The sequence below is a fragment of the Pan troglodytes genome, chromosome 6 (genome assembly GCF_028858775.2).
Source record: "Pan troglodytes isolate AG18354 chromosome 6, NHGRI_mPanTro3-v2.0_pri, whole genome shotgun sequence".
In the NCBI taxonomy this organism is placed as follows: Eukaryota; Metazoa; Chordata; class Mammalia; order Primates; family Hominidae; genus Pan; species Pan troglodytes.
In genome coordinates, this window is record NC_072404.2 from 129,453,310 (window position 1) to 129,469,774 (window position 16,465).

Genomic DNA, 16,465 nt, shown 5'->3' on the forward strand with positions numbered 1-16,465 from the left:
TTTCCCCTGTCACCCCCCTGGGTCCCAAGCAGGCCGCCCAGCCGGGTCACACCCGGTGGATAGAAGCCGGGACCCAGGGCTGGCGGCTGGGCCCGTGCATCCCCCACGCGGGCGCCTCGGCTTTGAAGTGCGCGCGGAGCAGGCTCTGACCGTATCTTCTTTCCTTTCTTTCCGGTTACTTTTGCTCCTCTCAGTCACTGATAGGACCCTTCCCGAAAACCTCAGACTCTCTAAGTCCCAGCTTGGCGGCCCCTTCCTTCCAAGCCGCGCCCCGGTGACCTGGGCTGCGCGACCACGAGGAAGCCCGAGAACTCCTTGGCCCAAGTGAGACAGGAACCAGGGCAACAATGAAGAGAAAGACACTCGGCCTCTCTCCACCCCAGGCCGCAGAGGCGCACACCGTGAAAAGAAAGGCCAATCAGCGCTTTAACGCACGCTCGGGTCTCCCTTTCCGACTACCATGTACTTTTAACTCCCTGCCACCGAGGGCTTTGGATCCCTTCGAGGCTTTCTGCACTTCAAGTGGAATCCCCTGTTTCACTTGCCAGCAGCTCCGTCTGCTGAGAGGACGTACTTTGGGGACTGCCAAGAAGCAGCAGACACAACTCGGCTTTGCCAATACAGCATACGGTTTTGTTCTCGCCTCCCTCCCCACCCCCTTCCCTGACTCGCCGTCTGGGGCGAGCTGGAGAAGGCGGAGCAGGAGGTGGGGAGAAGGGTGGGGGTGGGGGAAGATCTGGCGTAGCACAAACAAGTTCTCCAGCGGGTTGTTTACATAGCAGGTGGACCTGACGTCAGCCAGGAGGCTCCGCTGCAAATCCGAACAATAATCTTCCCCGCGTTTCCCCCTCCTTAAATAAGTTAGGGAACGGGGGGAGATAGGTGGACGGGGGAGAAAGGCATCCTAACCAGCTGGTTCCAAACCACTTTTTGTATCAACAACAACAACGACAATAACAACGCAAAGTAAAACAAAACAAACAAGAGGTCCTGCGGTACTTCAGAATCCTCTGCGGCGTCCTGTCCCCCACCCCGCCCCTCCGAGGAGAGTCAGCCCCGCGAGCAGTGTGTGTGTACAATTCGCATTGCCAACAACACGCGCGCGCGGCCGGGTGCGCGCGCCTGCCAGCGCACATTCACACACACAGACACACAGACACACACACACACACACACACACACAGATCCGGGTGGGGGGAGCGGCTGCGCGAGACAGCGCGAGCCTCCGAGAAAGCGCGAGACACGCCGGCGCGTGCAGCTCCGCGGCCGCCGCTTCGCCCTAGCTCTAGCCCCGCGCCACCCGCAGCCCGCCCGCGAACGCCCGCCCCGGTTATTTATGCGGCGGCCGTGTCCGCTGGCTGCGGCTTCCTCGGCCCCCCCCCTCTCCCCGGGCGCGCCCCCCACTCGCGGCAGCAGCTGCCCGGACTCGCGCGTGGGTGTGTTGTTTGGGGGCTTCTGCCTCGCCGCCGCGGGTGCCACCTCCCGGGACGCTGCCCACGGCGTCCCCAGTCGCGGTAAGTTTCTTGGCCCTCACTCTGGCGCGCTGCACCTCCGCACCCCACCCTGTCCCAGCCACCTCCACGCTGGGCCGAGCTGCGACTTTACTCTGCTCCGCGCTCCTCCCGCGGTGGCGACAAAGTTTCGCCCCAAAGGCAGCGCCCTGCTTGCCGGGGCGAGTGTGACATGTGTCAAATTTGGGCTCGGCGTTGGGGTCGCATTCCGGACCCAGCATCACCACTTGTTGTTCTCTTTCATTTTGCTTTGTGATGGGGGGAAAAGGGGTGGAGAGGGGAGATTTGCTGTTGGCTCACGGATGATTTTTAGTTTGGATAATGCAAAATGTTGCTTCGTCCGGAGAGACCTCGGCTGGAGGAGAATGTGTGTCGAAACACCAGATGTGTGTTTGTTTACTCTCTTCTTTTTAATTGTTTGTTGTCCTTTCCCCTTCCTCCCCGCACGCCCACCCTCAACCTCGGGAGGAGAAACAACAGTAAAAACATCTGGCGGTTAGCACACACTTTATTGATCCAACTGCTGACCTTTATTTACTCAGTTGGGCAAGTGCACGCTTCTCGCGTCTAAGTTGGGCACTTCAGCGTTCATCTCAGAAGTACTTCTCCAGGAAGGAGAGAGATAGAAAGGGGACACTCCTGTTTCTGGAGTCAAGAAACTCCTGGGCCCTACTGACGCTTCGGGATAACCGTGCACAGGGATGACTGCTGCCTTGATCGCGTTCCTTTCCCTGTCCACGCGTTAGCACGACCCGCTTCCCCCGGTGTCTGACCTGGTTTTACTTTTATTCCGCTTTAGAGAGGTCGCCTGGCTGTTTGTGGGTGGGTTTGGGGTGAAATCGCACCTCACGGCACTTCGGGGAGGGGACGTGGGAGGAGCGCAGACACCTTTCGGTGATAGGGAGGGCTTCTCACTTGGCTGTTACCTGGAAGTCCACAGTGGCCCCGGCGGGCAGCCGGGCGGGCAGAGCGCGGGTCCGAACGCCCTTCGCGCTCGCGGCGGCGCACGTGCGGCGGCGCCGGCGGCGCCGGCGGCGCGGGCGGGAACCACTGGGTGGCCGCGCGCGCCGCCCGCGCGTTTTCCGCGCGCCTCTGCCCACCTGCGAGGCCGCAACGCGCCCTGACACCCGACCTCAGTGTGGACCCTCACTTGCTGTGGGTGTTGGGGCCTCTCTAGAGCAGGGAGGAAAAGTTACCCTCACTATTCTCAGACTCTGGAATCTCTTAGGTAAGTCTCTTAGGGCACCTGGCGCATGCGGTGACGCTTTGATTAGAAGGAACGTGAGGGGAAGAACGGGTGCGAGTCTGGGGATTGGAAAGCGGAGCCAGTGCGCGTTTTGCACAGGGATGAGTCAAGAGAGTTCGACCTGGCCACCGCTTGGGACGCTCCGCAGAATCCGGAATCCCCAAAGACCTAGACCCATGTGTGTATTTGTTTATTCAGCTTTTTAACCAACAGATTTAAACCACTTAATAGCTGCTATCTGTAAGGCTCCTGTTCCCCCATCTAACCCCCGCCCCACACACATACACACTTTTTTTTTTTCCCCACCACATATTAAAATCCAGTAAGTTTCTTGATCTTGAGGATTATTCCTGGAGTACTCTTCGCTCCCTGGTGGGCAGGCTTTGGCCATGCAAGGTGTGCTAGGTGGCCTGGGTGAGTTCTCAGAGGAGGATGGAGGGGGAAAGGGTACGAAGGATCTGTGGGAGTGTGTAAGGTGTGTGCATATGTAGTCATCGTGGATCAGGAGTGCTTAAAGAGCTACCTCCCAACATGTCCAGAGTCTACTTGGAAGAATACTTAAGTAGTAGCAGGTAAGCCCAAGGGAGAAAGTGACGCCCTGTTGTCAAGCAGCTGAAGTGGACGTTTTCCAACTGGAAGTACTGGGAGAGATTTACTTTTAGAAAACAAAAGTTTGCCTGTAAGGCATATCTTTGCAGGCTCTCCTAACTCAAATAGTTTGTTTAGGCAGCAGCAGAGGCAAGAGAGATGTGTTTAATAGCAAGTCTGTGTTAGAGGTCAAAACTGAAGTAAAGATGAGCTTTCAGTTATTTTCATCTTCAAGTTTGCATTGTGGCATACCTTGGGAAATGTTTTATGTTGTCAAGGGGACTGTTTATCTTTTCTGTCACTATGAGTTATGGATCAGTATATTCCCAGTGTACTGGAATTTTTAAATGTAGTGTTTGTTTAATGTTGTTAAACACAATTAATTTACAATTTTGATTTATTTGTATCTATATTAAAAGAGTGGGTATAAAATTATATAAACTGTGATCATTAGGGTCATACAATTTCATATCAGTTTTAGAGCTTTTTTAACTTACAATTTTGATTTATTTGTATCTATATTAAAAGAGTGGGTATAAAATTCTATACACTGTGATCATTAGGGCCAAACAATTTCATATCAGCTTTAGAGCTTTTTAAAGGCCCCTTTTCTCTTGCCTGCTTAACTTCTTTCCTTCCTTCTTTCCTTTTATTTTTATTGCCTAACTAGACTCATATTCAGTCGTCAGTCTAGTTAAATGCTTCCTTACGACACACACTATTTCATTGTTATCTAAAATTAAGTGAAATAAATGTTTAATTATGATTAAATATACTAACTTTGAAAGAGGAGACTAGAAACCTGATGAAACATCCCTGTAGGTGAGAAATGACACTCAATTTAAAAAGATCATCTAAAAGTTCACTTTTAAGTACAAAAAAGAATGTTAGGATTTTTAAGGGAATAATTTTTAATTCAACTTAAATATAAGTACAATGAATACTTTATAGTTAGGTTGTTAAAATGTTACCACTATACTTCCGTGTATATTAGAATAAATACAGCAATAAAAGGAAACATAGACATATATTAATTATGAACTATTTATAATGTTAGGAATTGCCTGACTCATATTTTGGGATATTGTTTTTATATAATTTATACTCGGGTGGAAATAGGCCCTTAATTACATTATGATATGAAGAGATTTATGAAATGGTTGTACCTGAATAAGCTGTACTTGGAGTTTCATTTCTTTGCACTTCTTATATTGCAGTGGCTTTGCTTAAAAAAAAATAAGATAAACCTTTGTAATTTTCTAGAAACCTAAAATAGGGAGGAAATAGTTGTATGTGGCACACCATAAAAGTAGAAAAAGGTGAACATTATATGTACAGGTAATCTGTAATGAGAAGTTATATTTCCTTTGTACAAACAAAATTTCAAACACACAAAACAAGTCTCTTTGCATCGATATTAGAATTATACTTCATGAAAAGTATATTGAAGTATGTGAAAATAACTGCATGGTTTGATTAAGATTCATAGAGCATGTAACAGTATATAGTGAATGTAGCCAGAGAAATTATTTACCATTTTTATTTCAACAGAAGATGTGAAGGATATAAAACTTATTTACATAAAAGGGATTTTATTTGTGACGTTTTTGGATTTCTATCTGGGTCGGCCTCATCACCCTTGTTTGTTTTTGTGTCATGTTAAATCAGCTATTAGTTATAACACTGATAGAAAACAAAATGATGAACGTCATGTATTTTCTGCCTCTCTGAATTAAATTTGAAAGAGGCCATTAACTTGTAAGAAGAGAATGAGATTGAGCACACAGGTCTCTAAGAAGTTTTCTCAACATGATTGTTAATAGACAAAATTGTAAGTCAGTTGAATTCAGAAATAGTATCAATTTTATTACAATTGCTGAATATTAATTTTTGGCACATTCAAGCTATTTTTTTCTTGAATTTTGTGATAGATAGTAGTTGTCTTATTCATAAATGAATGGACCCAAAATGTTCTAACCAGTGCCCAAATTCGTACTACTCTTTGATAAAAGAAAGCCTATATCTTAAAATTGGCCTAATAAGAGTTTAATATTAGTACTGATTTCAAAAGCAACTTTATTTATGTAGCCCTTAATTCATAGAGTTCAAATAAATCCAACCCAGAAAGATTCCTCTTTATATTCTTAAAGCTCCTGTAAAGGAAATCCCTGTGCTTGAAACTTTTAAAAAAACATATTCCAGTGCTCATGGTCTGCCAATATTCTAATGCCTAATTCAAATTTTAAATGTTGTAGTTTAGTTTTATTCCTTCCTTAGGTGAAATAAACATTTTCTTAGGTTCAACTATGTATCTCTTAGTGTACTTGGACTGAAAAAGTCCTATCAATTCTATAGTCTTTATTAAGTACAATTATTTACATTCTTGGAACTTTTTTTTTTTTTTCATGAGGCTTAGGTCATTTTCATTGCTTTCTTATGGAGGTATTCTAGACTTTTAGCTTCCTCATTTGATTTTCAGAACTTCAAAGTGGGCCCTGTAACATATTTAACAACTAAGCATAGTTAGAAGGGTTGTCTAAAAATGCCATCACTTTTTTTTAGCCCAGCTTTGGTTATGTGAAAATTTATTATTATTGAATAACAGAAATACTAACATTGTAGGATACTCTTCCCTATAGAATATTGTTTTCTTGCAGATATTCTTGCCTGTAAAATAAATGGGTACTTCCACTTGCTTACTTCCTTCTAAGTATTTTTTATATACTATTTTGCTCTGCTCTGTGTATTTATCCATTCCCTGCCCTAAATTTCCCAGACAAAACAAACAAACAAAAAAGTGCCTAGCTGTGGTGAAATGTAAAGAAATAGTATGACCTAATGAAGAGGTTAGTGGTAGAATATTGAGAAGCTGGAGAGAGTTTTTAGAGAAGATATAGATTTCTTACGTTGCAACACTTTTAGTATTAAAATTATAAAGTAAATTTATGGGTATACAGTGATATATTTTCAGTAGTAATATTCATGAAAGCTAGTTTTTCTTTAAATAGTTGCCTTGGTGATTTGCTGTTTCCTCAAATATGATATTAAGTATTGGCCTAATTATTTTTAGGAGTATAATCTCAATTTTATAATTGGAGTGATTAGGAATTTGTATTTATCTATACAGATATTTGCCTACCAGCCAACTTAACAGAGTATATCTGTGCTCTAAAAGTACACTGACATCACCTCAATTTCATCTTTAATACAACATTATATTTTAATGATTTACAGCTGGATTCACTTTTACTGTTTCATTTTGTAATTGTGAACTTTGTTTACTCTGTCTAAATTGACTTGTATTTTTGTTCATTCTTCCAGTTTCCCAAGTACAATTTGAATGGTTAAATTTACTCAATTTAACTAAATCTATCTAAACTTTTTTAAAAAATACATTTTCTCCGTAAATCATCTATGGGGTTTAGGTTCAACCTTTTGCATTTTTTGATTATTGAAATACACATTCTTGGACCTGTACTCAACTACTGCTTGAATTCAGCTTTGAGGTTGGTTGTACCCTTCTCTCTTCCTACTATCTGCCAAGTATATCTAGAACATACCTTCCTATTATATTGATAAGTATAATATGTTATACAGAACTGATATCTTCATTTTTTTTCTGCTGTGGCAAATTATTTTCGTTAAGAAGAGTGAATACAATTTAAATGTTGAAAAGCACATTGCTGTGAAGAAAATGAATTCCCAGTGGTTTAAGAGATCTCAGCATTTTTTTAGTTTATTAATGTTCTTCAATTTGCTTTAATTTCTGTCATGAAAGACTTAAAATGTACGTTGTGTTGTTAATGTTGATTTAAAATTTATTTAAGTTTTTAGTGTTCCCTCTTAAAGATTTTTCTAATGGAAGTCTATAAGATTATACCATTAGAATGTCTTAAAGATTTTTTTTTCTTTTTTAGCAGATTAAGGAAATTAACTTTGAATTCCCCAAAAAAAGAATGCTACTAGAAATATCTTAAAGATTTTCTGGTATTTAATTTTATTTTTATTTGATGGCATTCTCTGTGAAAGTTTTCTTTATTATTTTAGCTTTGTATCATTTTAATACACACACCCAACGATAGACATCATTTTGCAACTTTTTCTCAACCTTAAAAAAAAAAACTTTCTTAAAATGTATTTTAGGGGTAGGAAAAAATCAGTGGTAGACATATTTTGGAGAAAGCACTTATAAAATTTCTCACTGGCAGATAGTGAGGAAAAACTTACAGTACACTAATCCAAATATCTTACCATCTTAACATATGTAGACTGTCATAAAATCATCTCATTTTTTTTTTAAAAAAAGATCCCCAACATCTTTAAGAACCATTCCTCACTATTACCTCACCCAAATTTATGTTCCAGGATTTGGTTGATCTATGTCTGTATGCCTGTAGCTAACTCTTCACTTCCTTTTTGTTTTCAATTTTTTTCCTTATGGAGTCTACCTTTAGTTTAGCTAAATGGCAACAAAAAATGATCTTGTTCTATACATATAGTTTGTACAGCCACTGCTACCAATCTGGCCAGATACACCATCATCTCCTACTTGAACTGTGGCAATAACTACTTAGTTGATCCTGCTTCTTCTCCCTCCAGGCACCGCAGTTTATTCTCCACACAGCAGAGTGATCTTTTGAAAATATGTCTGTGTTCTCTTGTATAAGCCTTCCAAAAGCTTCTTATGTCTCTCAGAATAAAAGAGATGTTACATAAGGTCTTGTTGTTTTTTCTCTCATTTGGCCTACTGTGGACATATAAACCTCCTTGATATTCCTAAAAGCAAGATAAGCTGACTCCTACTCCAGAGCTTTTCTCTGGAATGATCTATCCTCCTGTATCTTCACTAACTTCAGGAGGTCTCTGCTCAAACATATCCTTGTTAGAGAAGCCTTCTCTAACTGTCCAATATAAAGTAACAAATCCTCATGGATCACTCTACCTTAACCATATTTTATTTTTCTTTATGGTACTATCATTAACTGACATTTAGAAAACATGTTTATTTAACATCTTTTCCCCCAATGACATGTAGGTTCCATGGAGCCAGGTATTTTGTTTTGCTTTGGTTTAACTCAATACTTAGAACAGTGCCTGGCACTTGGGAAGAGCCCCATAAGTAAATGTCGAATGAAGGAATGAATGTTTCATAGGAGGCCAAAGAAGTTACTTCCATCTATATCATTGCATAACTTGCTTTGAAATTACTTTTTACTTTTTTTTTTTTATCCTACACCCATTTTATATCATATCACATTGGGAAACACTGTTTGTTACTGGCAAAGTCATGGCCCTCATCTCAGGTGAGTATACTTCAAGTTCCATTTTCTATATCCCATTTAAATATAGATTTAAAAATCTATATTTTAAATTATTGATCTGAGAAACAACATAACACTTAAATTTTGAAAGTTGTGAGTGAATATTTGTGGTTTTGGACAACAAACTTTCAGTAGTTCAGTGCTCTAATATAATAATATTTACCAAAAGTTAAACTGATGGATTTGATCATAACATTCATCATTATACCTTAATATGAATAGAATTAAGTGTATGTAAATATTTCTAATGGGTAAACTATGAATACAGCAAGGACAAGCCAAGTATTTCTGTTATTTTCTATGGGGAAAGATAGAGGGAAATGGGTCAAATCAGGATCTCTTCTGGGATTTATAACCACATTTAGATGACTTTACTTCTTTGCATTGGAAAACATACTGTAAGTTTACAAATTCTGTTTTCTTTCCTTCTTTCAGTATATATACTTAAACAGACCAGATTAAAGATTTATGATTTGATGAAAACTCCAAGTCTTTAAAGTTAAAATCCCACTGTTTAGCTTGCTCAAATTGCTTTTGGATACGAAGTCATGAATAAGTGATACAGCCCTCCATATAACACCACACTAATACACAAATATTTTCATATAAGCATAATGCCCTACAGATCTCCCTCTCACATACTTTGTTCATATTTAAAATTGCACTAACTTGCTCAGAAATTTTATTCTAAACGTCTTGAGAATATGAAAAGGAGGCTATAATATTTTCTGTTGATAATGAAGGAGAATGTCTCCCTTCTTAGCCTACTTCCTTTCTTCCTTTCATTTTTCTCTTTCCTTTTTCCCCTCCACAGACTGAAAATAATTCTGACATACCACTAGTGATATGTGGCCCTTGGGAAACTGAAGCCAGGCGAAGTGGGTTTTATACATAATTACCCCTCTTTTCCTCTTTTAAAAAATTATTTTTACTTTTTTCTTTTGAGACAGAGTCTCGCTCTATTGACCAGGCTGGAGTGCAGTGCTGTGATCACAGCTCATGGTAGCCTCGCCCTCCTGGGCTCAAGTGATCCTCCCACCTCAGCCTCTGCAGTAGTGGGACCACAGGCACACCATCAAGCCTCACTAAATTTTTAAAATTTTATAAAGATGAGGTCTCGCTATGTTGTCCAGGTTGGGAAAAAAGAAAAACACAAAACTATTAACTCACACCTTCTACTGCCATTCCCTTGCCCCTTAAATGCCCAGTGTCCTCCATGTTGTGACCTGGCTATTCCAAATCTCAGTGCACTCTCCTTTCCTTGTTGCAAGTAGGAAATTTTACATTAAAGGACATGTATGATGATGATAATGCATATAAGACTGAGAATGAAGATGAATAGTTCTGAAAAGTATCTAGTTATTATCCCACGTCATTAAATAGCCAGCATGGTTTACTATAAAGAGTAACCCATGTTGAGTGCTGGGAGACTTGCATTCTGGTACTATACCTGTCTATAACTATTGCATGATATTGGGTGAGTCATTTCCTCCAAAAGATACTACAGTAGCTTTTAAATTACTTCCAATTAAAACATTTTAAGAAATGCATGGAATCAAATCTAAAGCTATTCGTATAACATGTTTTCTTCCTGCTACCCCATGAACATACACTGAAGAATGAGAGAAGATATTTCCTAAAATAAAAACTATTTAAATAAAGAAAAATGACCACAGTCACTTGGCTAGTGAAGCTCAAAGGGCTGAGTTAAATTTTTAAAGGGTTTTTTTTTCCAGCTGTCTTATCCTAATAGGTATCTTAAGATCATTCCCCTCCTTCCCAGTCAGAAATGGACCCTCCCCTTATTTAGACAGAATGGTAAGGCAATGAGAGAAGGTAGAGTGCATGTGGAGTTGATCACATTAGGATTAAGAAACATAAATATCCACCTGGCATTCTTTTCCCTGAAGCTTCTATCATTACCATCCATAAATACTAATTTATTCACAATGTTGTGTTGGTCCTGTGCTCATTTATATATTTAGCTGTTGGTGGCACCAATCGAGAAATCAAGTGGGGAGTGGATAAGCTGTTTGATAAACTTCGTCTTTTTAAAATTAGAGCTCTCCTTTTTAATGGACTTTTTACATGCACAGACATACATTATCCAGTCTATGCATTGTGCTACATTAGAAGGAAACACAACTCCAACTGTAGGAATACTACATATCTTTTCTGTAGTTTGGCTTAATGGGAAGGGCACAGGGGTTTTATACAGTGCACCACATAAGAAGTTTTGACCTAAATCTCTTGAGACATCTTTCTTCTTCCCTTTGGGTCTGCCAAAAAGTATATTTAGAGCTTCATCTAGGTTGTTTTTTCCCTGCTTTGCTTTCCCAGTCCCCATCACATGACATATACATCATGCGACATATACATACTTCATGAAGTGTGCAAAGGCGACTTTCTTTGTCACCATCAGCTCACTATGCAGATTCAGCACAACCAAGGAAAGCCGGGGATAATAATTATGGTAGTTTTTAGCAGTGATGTAAGCTTTCAAATACTCATACATTTCAATACATTTTACATTGTTAAATGTTACAAAGAATGTTTATTCCTATGACTAAAAATGAAATTAACTCAACAGTCTGACTTTGTTATCCCAAATAAAATGGTTTTAAAACGTTATTGTCTTGATCAGTTTATAATATTCCTTTACTTCCAGAAAAGTATGCCTTTAAGTTGCCCTTTTATCCCTTCTAACTTTGCTTCTTTGTAATTTTCAATAACGTCAAGCCATCCCTAATCCTACGTGTCTGATGTTCAAAATATTCTACACACAGTAAAACGGCAGTGCAATTTATTTCTAATTGGTATTAGATTTTTACATCTTTTCTCTTTGATATCTTCCTAATTGTGTCCTGAAAACATCTCATTCCCATTGGGCTGAAATGATGCAGAATTCTAAAATACGAATAAGTATATGCACATGCTTATTCATATTATATTAAAGGAACATCATTATTATAAGGTTTGTTATTTTAAAAACAACTCATTTTTCTGGCGATGTAAGAGCAAAGTTTAAGTGCAGTTGCACAATACTCTAGAATATGGTAATAAAATACAGAATATGTAAGTAATACAAAATTTTAATATTTATCTTCTTATTCCTAGAATTACATTTCTTATGGGAGGATATTTTAAAAATAGAATGTGAATGAGTAGTTTTATGTTTACATGTTAACTATTCATGAAACAGTGGAAATGCTAATTATAAAAAGCAAGTTGTTTATACATTTGACATTTCATTTTAAAATAATACTTTGATTACTATATTGTAGAAATTATGCTGATAATTTTCTCTCAAAACATTTACTTTTATTATGGTTTATTAATGACACAAGCCATATTTTAATTACTCATCTTTATAATTGTTTTAAGCGCTTTCATCATTTTTTAATTAAAGTTTATTTCCATATGGTAAAATTCACCACGTTTTAGTGTACAGTTCTTTATTTTTTGACAAACATATAGCTGTGTAATCACTACCACACTTAATATACAGAATAGTTGTATAATCCTTCAGATTTCTTCATAGGGATTTTATTCAACCCTTCCTCCCACCATCTAGTCCCTGGTAACCACTAATCTGTTTTATGTCTCTATAGTTTCGTCTTTTCAAGTCTGTTATATAAATAGAGTCATAAGGTAGGTAGCTTTTGGAATCATGCATGTGTCACTTAGCGTAATGCATTTGAGATTAATTTATATTGTTGTGTATATCATTTTTGCCCTTGCAAGTATATAGTTGCTTTTTCCTTGGAGCTTAGAATCTTCCTCTTATTTTTCATTCAAGTAAGTTTTTATATAGCCTTAAGTTACATTTAGGCTTATTAGCAGGTGCTTGGCTTATAAACAAAATGAGAGATTTTACTGGTTAATACTTTCTAAGAATTTAATCTTGAGGTCTTCACCATAGTTCTCCACCTTCCATTCCCACTTCCACCCCAGCCTCTCTTTTGCTCTCATACTTCCTTTCCTTATTCCCACAGGTGTTTGTTTTTCAAGTCATTTGCACTCCTTGTCATCTATTTGACTGATTGATATAAGACCCAGTCAGATTGCTAGTTCTTACAGAAGAAGCTCATTATCAATTGTTTAATAATGTTCTTTCACTTATTTATTCATTCCTGAATCATTGTGTGTTGATCAATTTCTGTTAATGGCAAAACAAATAATTGAAGAATCCTAGAGTTGAAAGGAAACTTTGAGATCATGAAATAATTTTCTAATCTTCCGCCCAAGTCAGATGAGAGGTAGAGATAGAAGTCTAGGAATCTTTGTCCAGCAGTCTTTGTCAAATTGCCTATGGGACATAGGGCATGAAAAGTGGGGATAACAAGAGAGGTAAATAAAATATATAGACAGGCTGCCAAGAACAAATTGTTAGTTTGAAAATGCTAAGCTGAAATGTAACAGAAACCGGGGAGACGATAAGCCTGGAGAAATTGGCCAGGGGTTTGTTTTTTTAGGGACAGTTGTGCACAGTGTAAAGACATATGAACATGAAGGAGGGAATCCTCATTACCTTAGCTCTGGCTGATGACTTTCAAAAACCATAGATGGAGGCATCACATTTCCTGATTTAAAATTATATTACAAAGCTGTGGTAATCAAAACAGTATAGTACTGGCCTAAAATCAGACACATAGACCAGTGGAACAGAATAGAGAACCTGGAAATAAATCCAAATGGTCAACTAATTTTTGGAAAGGACACCAAGAGGACACAATGGGGAAAGTATAATCTCTTCAATAAACGGTGCTGGGAAAACTGGATTTCTGCATGCAAAAGAATGAAATTGGACCCTTATCTTACACCAGATACAAAAGTCCATTCAAAATGGATAAAAGACCTACATGTAGGACTAGAAATTATAAAACTCCTAGAAGAGAACATAGGAGAAAGACTACTGGCCTTGGCAATGATTTTTTTTCGAAGTCACACCAAAAGCTCAGGCTACAAAAATGAAAATAAATAAATGGGACAACTAAAAAGCTTTTGCACAGCAAAGGCATCAGTTAAAGTGAAATGGCAGTCTACAGACTGGGAAAAATATTTGCAAATTTTATCTCTGGTAAAAGGTTAATATCCAAAATTTTAAAAGAACTCATATAACTAGGCCAGGCACAGTGGCTCATGCCTGTAATCCCTGCACTTTGGGAGGCCAAGGCAGGTGGAATGCTTGATCCCAGGAGTGGGATCACATGGGCAACATGGTGAAACCAAGTCTCTAGAAAAACTGCAAAAATTAGCCGGGCATGGTGGCTTGTACCTGTGATCCCAGCTACTCAGGAGGCTGGGGTGGGAGGATCGCTTAAGCCCAGGAGGTTGAGGCTGCAGTGAACTGTGATTAGCCCACTGCACTCCACCATGGGCGACAGAGCATGACCCTGTCTCAACAAACAAACAAACAGAAAAAAACCACTCATACAACTCAACAGTAGAGAAACAATCAGATTAAAAAATAACAAGACCCGAATAGACATTTCTCCAAAGAAGACAAAGAAATGGCCAACAGGTATATGAAAAGGTGCCCAACATGATAAATTATCAGGGAAATGCAAATCAGAACCACTGTGAGGTATCATCTCACACCTGTTAGTATGGCTACTATCAAAAAGTCAAAAAATAACAAATGTCATGCTTCTGTGCAGAAAAGGCACCTCTTGTCCGCTTTGGTGTGAATGTAGATTGGTATGCCCATTATGGAAAACAGTATGGAGGTTTCAAAGAAAATTAAAGATAGAACTATCATATGACCCACCAATCCCTCTTCTACGCATATACCCAAAGGAAATGAGATCACCCCATAAAGATATCTGCACTCACATGCTCATTACAGTATTATTCACAGTAGCCAATATATGGAAATAACTTGTGTTCATCAACAGATGAATGGATAAAGAAACTGTGGTATATTCAGTTTTCCCTTGGTTTCTGTGGAGCATTGGTTCCAGGACCTCCCTTGGACACCAGAATCCAAGGATGCTCAAGTCTCTGATATAAAATGGTATAGTGTTTGTGGGAATGGGGCTTGGGGAGGAAATGGGGACATGTAGGCCAGAGGATACAAAGTCACAGATACGTAGGATGAATAAGTCTAAAGATCTAATATACAACATGAGGGTTTTGGGTAATAAAATTGGGATTCATTTAACTGAAGATTTTAGCTGGTCCTGCCAGCAAATCAAAATTGATGACTACTTGAGATAATCAATATGTTAATTTGCTTCACTATAGTAATCTTTCTACTGTCTATGTATATTCCATAATATCATATTGTATACTTTAAAAACACACAATAAAAATTATTTTCAAAAAACCTGCCATGAGTGAAGAACTTGTTGTTGTAATGTCTAATATTTGAAAAAAATTAATTGATACAAAGTTCTTCCTTACAGTGAGTTGGAATCAACCATTATTTTTAGCTCTGTGCTTTGTATTTACATAGGATGTTTTACATAGACAACTTTTTAGACATCTGAAAAATTTTCATTTCCTCAGAATTTTTTTCTATGCTGAAGAAGTCTTTTCTTCACTTATTCTTTATGTATTAATATTCATGTTTGCTAAAAATCCATATTTGCTGAAGTTTTCCTTTAAAATGTTGTGTCCAGAACTAAATACCGTACTATAAGTGTGGCCTAATATAGAAATATTAAAACTTTATCTCAATTTTTCTCTAACAGATGTGTCACATTGTTAATGAAACTGAAACTCATTTTTTAATAAATTGCAATTTATATACCATCTGAATAATTTATTCTTAAAGTAAGATTTGTATCTCCATTAAATTTTTGTTTTTTAAGTTCAGTTATCCAGCATGTAAAGATTTTGAAGAAATTCTAATTCTTTTATTTATGTTAGCAATTGTGTCATCCATAATTGTGATTAATACATTTTATAGTTTTGCTCAATTATTTTAAAAATATTGAGCAGAATGTGGTTAAGAATAGAGCCTTTTTCATTTCTAGTAAGGGTGTACTCCTTCACTTGTCATTAGTCCTTTGGGTGTGATTGTTTAGCTACTGATATATATTTGAAATTTTAATGGCTAACATTTATTGAGCAGTTAGCTTAAGCAGGCACTTTTCTAAGCACTTTGTGTGTATAAATTCATTTAATCCTCATAATCTCTTTATAAGAATGTTATTATCCCCATTTTATGAATGGCAAGTCTGAGTCACAGATTGTCAACTGTGAAGGGTCTGAGATTTACTCTATTTGCAAACCAGCAAATTAACCAGCCCATGTTTTGCTGATGCTCAGGAAACACAGGACTCCTGAGTCAGAGACAAGACTGTTACTAATAGTATAGCAAGCAGCATGAGTTTCATGTTTGTTTTTGTGCCCTTGTCCCCCAAGTCCCACAGGAACTCTGTAGGGTGGTTTGGGTTGATGTTTCACCTTCAACAAGTTGTGTCACAAATGAGGAACCCCATGTTTAGGAAGCCCAGTCTTTTATGATGAACTGTAAGCAAATTTACTCTTTCTTTCAGAGGGTATTCCAAGGCTGTTTTTTAGACAAAAGATAGTCCAGAACAAAAGCTGCCAGTGCCTCTGCTAACAAGACATGCAGAAACAGGAGAGACCCATGAAAATTTGCCTCTCACCCCAGTTGTTAAGAAATTTGTCCAAAATTACACAAATAGTAAGTTGATTTACTCCAAGTTGGCCATGACAGACTTCTCCATACTTTTCTTGGTCCAGATATTGTGCAGCTAAGACATTTCTCTGATCTACTTATCTAGTAACAGTGTCAGAAAAGGAAACAAGGTTTGGCATGGATTATT

General features: G+C 38.5%; 1 protein-coding gene across 13 annotated transcripts in view; it reads left to right on the forward strand.

Moving 5' to 3' along the window:
- Window positions 1-1,424: 1,424 nt before the first annotated feature.
- The window catches only part of FOXP2 (forkhead box P2), a 604,165-nt gene continuing 589,124 nt past the window's right edge, over window positions 1,425-16,465 (forward strand). For 11 of the 13 annotated variants that reach the window (XM_063813769.1, XM_063813772.1, XM_054687043.2 and 8 more), the window contains exon 1: window positions 1,425-1,514. The gene's annotated coding sequence lies outside the window, so the exon portion shown is untranslated. Of the gene's footprint in view, window positions 1,515-2,599; window positions 2,740-16,465 lie in introns of those variants that run through there. The other 2 variants (XM_063813773.1, XM_063813771.1) reach the window with 2 other exon arrangements.